General features: G+C 35.2%; 1 long non-coding RNA gene across 1 annotated transcript; it reads left to right on the forward strand.

The window, feature by feature from the left end:
* The first annotated feature begins 550 nt into the window (after positions 1-550).
* LOC117941093 lies at positions 551-3797 on the forward strand. Its single transcript, XR_004655858.1, has 3 exons — positions 551-735; positions 2708-2901; positions 3735-3797. It is a non-coding gene; the product is annotated as an uncharacterized LOC117941093 (long non-coding RNA).
* The last annotated feature ends 948 nt before the right edge of the window (positions 3798-4745 follow it).

Raw genomic sequence — 4745 nt, forward strand, 5'->3', positions numbered from 1 at the left:
ACGGAGGGGGTGCGAGCATTATTTCGCCTGACAGAAAACCACATAGAACAGTACTTAATTATGCATTTAGTTTGTAATAGTATGAATTTATTTTTTATTAATGGCCACTAATATAATATTTGACCTTCTTTGAATTTCATTTCTTTTTTTCTTCTTTTTTTAAATCTAATTCAGTGCATTTTTCTGCTGCTGCTGTCAATCACCTGGCACCTTAAAAGAAGAGAAAAGAGATTCTTTACCGTGATCGAGAGACCGCGCCCCCAAAATCCCTTTTGTGAAGAAAAATTGAATTACTCCATTCTTTCATTTGGACTTGTGGAGCGAACAGAAGTTAGTAAGGTTGTCTAGGTATTACATTTTTAACAAATGTTATTTTTTTTCTTTGAGGTGTTAAACATATGGCTTAGCATTTGCTGGTGTAGTTGCAGACTTTCAGAATGACCATCATATTATTTTTTTATACATCAAGGTTGACTTAGCTTGCTAATCCAAAAAGCACATGGCAGGTTAGCATAATTGCTTTGAAAGTAGACAATTTAGTGACTAACTTGGATTCCGTTCTGGTTCTAATTGTAATGTGCCTTGATTCGGCTAAATATTAGTGTAAATGTTGCATGTTGAAATGTATGATGTTTCTTTTTTGCTCCATTTGTTCAGATGGCATCTCCAATGAAGCTTCCGTCCGTCGAGGACCCAGAAATTGAGAGGGCACGGCAGGCCCTGCAGCTGTGTGCCGTAGGTTGAATAGTGTTTGTGTTCTTAATGTCTGCATCAGGGATGTAGTGGAGGCTAAACGCACGTAAACGCCGTTTATGCACCTCTTAAAATTCGGAAATGGCGTTTACCATTATTAGTTTCATAGGTTGTTAAACCTAAGACGAAGTCTATCATATAGCGCTGCATTACTGTCAGTGTTGACGGTATTTTGGGTGTAGAGCCCTCAACGTTGCCTTCCAGGCAGCGTTGCCTGGAAGGCACTAGGATCGGGCAATGGTTGGGTGCCTTGAAGTCATGGTCGCAGCGCTGCCTGAAGGCGACGTTGGGGGCTTAGAACATCAAGCAGTAAGCACCGGTCACAGATTCGTCAGTCACACTCTCCTACATTAGGCTACATGTCTCATGTAGTTAATGATTAAAGGTGTCTCATTTTTTAAAGACAAGACAGCAGCCCTCCTCCTGATGCCAGCAAATGGTGTCGGAAAGAAGCCCAACGTGGGTGAGCTTGGAAAACAGTACTCAACTTAATGTTTTTGAGGTTAATTTGGTCAATGGCAGATTCATGCCACTGACTCAAAAAGCCCCGGCATTGATTAGGTTAGCCTACCCCTTTCAGATATATTGTCTGATAATAACTGGATGTTATTTCATTCTCTGGCCACGTAAAGTTAGTGACAAAAGCTCCCTTTGCTAGTCCGCTAGCGAGTTATTGTTGTCGCTCTAGTTAGCTGGTCGCGGTTTCGCGGGTACGGTAAACGTTTCCATGGTAACAGCGAGTTGGACCAATCAGAAACGTTGCTGTTACGCTTAGGATTTTTGGTAATGTAGTTTTTCTACGTAAGACAGGATCATTGTTTTTCTTATAATGTTACAAGGTTAATATCATACAGACTTCTAGCTTCATCAGGATCAGAAACTGGGTCAGTCTACCTCAGATGGTTTGGACATGATTGCTGATAATCTAAATTCTTATGGAGAAAATCAATAGGTTTTTTTTATAAATATATATATATATATATACATATAAGGTGGCCGTGGCCCACCTTATTGGTGATTGTTTCGTGGTCCATCTGGTCACAGAATTTATAGTTTACCCACCTCTTTTTTTACCACTACACCTCTGGTCTGCATGTCATGAGCATGTCAGCTGCGTGGCGTGATCGTTTTATTTCGGCTCCCATGTTAAGAGCTTGTACACGTCCTGCGTGACACATTCTAGAAATAGCAACATTTCCAAATGTTGCAGAACAGTGATAAGTTTCACGAATAATTGCAATTGACATAATAGTCTCTTTCAGTCAATTTATTTAGTACTTTTTCAAGAAAAATAAAAGTTTACTTGAATCTCATCTTTTACTTATATTGCTGTCATGTAACACAGATAATGTAATAACACAGGTACACAGCAGCCTGACGTAAAACACACATCTTAATTATCATAACTCAATTATCATAGTTATAAGATTTGAAATAATAATACAAATATAATCACTTATGTAAATGCATTTTTGCATGTTTAAACAAGGGGTATATAGTAAGATTTGTGCAATGTAGTAGCAGTGATTTATACTGGTAATAATAAGAATAACATAAGAATAGTAAGAATAAGTATGTGCAGGCCAAATAGTATGAAGAGCAGTAGAATATGGCATATGGAATGTATAGAGCTATCTCAACAGGTCTCTAAAAGTTAATTTACAATTAAAAAAATAGGACATAACATAATTACAAGTAAGCCTCAATATAGCAAAAATATTTTAAGTTTAAAGAAAAGGAAGGATGGATCTCCTTATTTTTTTAACATCAGTACTTTGATCATGAAATATTATAAAGATAATAAATCTGATTAAACCATAAAACAAACAAAGTATAAACACATCCAACAATGAAAAATATAATTAATTCAATTAATTGTTCCATGTGTCAATCTTAAATGTATAAAGTGCTAGACCATGCAGTTGTATGACAATCTTTTTTTTTGGAATTGCAGTACGCATGCAACGACCCAGGTGTTCCCCGGCACACCCTGTTCCCCCAGTTAATGGAGGCCACAAGTGGGGTGATGACAGTGGTGTGCCGGGAACACCGGCAAAGAAAAGCAGCTGAGAGCCAACACAAATGGCTGCGGAGGAGGCTGGAGAGGAAAAAGAAAGAGCAGAAACACCTCTGCGTTCGATAGAGATGGTAAGTTTTTAGTTGCACTGCATATTGTCACAGCTATGACTGTGATAGTATGGGTGTACAGTACTATCTGTTCAAAAAAAAAACTAGAGTAATGTAAGTGGGTGGCCAGACCAATAACAAAAAAACAAGATAATATAGACCTATATTATATACCACACTGGGAAAACATCCCTTGTTACAGTTGCTCAAAACAAAATCACACACATCAAAATAATAATATGTAAAGTATTATAATTCCTTTTTATTTAACCAGGTCGACCACTGAGAACTGATTCTCATTTGCAACGGCGACCCGGTCAAGGAAAGTCTGAGCATGCAAGACAACATATTGTTTCACATACAATAAAATCCAATATTAAAGATTACAACAGGACACAGAGAGTAGAGATTTATTTGGTAATACAAGGCAAGCGCAAAGTAAAGTGTAAGAAAGTCAATGGATATGGAAAAGCTATAAAGTAATAACAGAATAAACATGAATAGACAATCTATATCACTAGTGACATACTATGCTGTAGTAACAGTCAGCGTACAGTACATGTGCATTGTGGTCTGTAATTAATAAATAAACATGCATTTTCCTGCATATTACTCTTTTAAAAGGATAGGATATTATGATACGTTGCTCAAAATCAACTTAACAAATGTAACCAGCAGCAATGCAGACATTTACTGTCCAGTAACTGACATTAATAACACCACTATACAGGATCTAGGAATCACCGGCAATTTAGCACATGTAGTGTGTGAAATATAATGTTTTGTGAATAGGGTCACTAGAAGATTATTTTGATACACACAGCATACTTTTATATTGATTTTTTTTTTTGCAGATGCAGCAATGCAGGCAGAAAACGAGCAGGCAGAGCCGGGAGAGGATTGAGACCTGGAGGACAGCTACAATGTTTTTGCTTTTCTATTTCATTTTTCAGTTTTTTTTAAATAAAGGTTTTATTGATAATGAGTTTCACTTGGTATTGTTTTGGTTTAAGTTGAGGTTGTTGTCCCAAACCTAGCATCATACTGTATATCAAATTAACTAAAACATTTTTCTAAGAGAAAATACAAACACTCAGCCTTTTATTTATATTATTATTTTTTTATTAACAAATAAAATCGCAATTAAAAATATAAAGTTATAGTAAGGAAATTGCAACTTGTAGAACACAAGATCAGGTCTCTACGGTAAAAAACAATGGAAACAAAACAATGAGGTAGACAGCATAGTAATAATAAAAAGAAATTCAAAGGAAATAAATATGACAGATTTACGTGTATATATTGTGACAACGTGTTCTTAATAAAATAGATTGGAGTATATATTAGATATAATTATAGACTTTTATTTGTTACTAATTTAAGAGACTCAAAATATTTTCGAAACTTTTCTGAAATGTAAATATAATAAATATATAATAAAATACAAAATGAAGAACCATAAAAGAGATGAGATTGACGATTCTTGCTCGTTCTTACAAAAACTGCAGTGATTGTCAACTCGCATGAATATTAAGATAAACCAGTTTGGAGGGTATGTTTTATGCAATATTTTTAAATGTAATTCCCTCACATTGTTCCAGATACAATTTCTAAAAAGAACCAGCCCTATGCCAGTTAATATCATTAAAGTGAGAATTCCAGAAAAATTTCCTACAGTGTTATTTTCTTTAAATTTAGAAAGCATTTTCTTATGTGCTCATTTGTACAATTCCTGCTCATAAAATCCATAATGTTTATATAAAGAGTAAAATTAAAATAAGGAACTTCATTCAGAAATGAGACGTAAACTCATCAAAGAAAATCGGATAACGAGATTGTTTTTCGGTTTCCGTTTTTTAATATCA

The sequence above is a fragment of the Etheostoma cragini genome, unplaced genomic scaffold (genome assembly GCF_013103735.1).
Source record: "Etheostoma cragini isolate CJK2018 unplaced genomic scaffold, CSU_Ecrag_1.0 ScbMSFa_424, whole genome shotgun sequence".
Lineage (NCBI taxonomy): Eukaryota > Metazoa > Chordata > Actinopteri > Perciformes > Percidae > Etheostoma > Etheostoma cragini.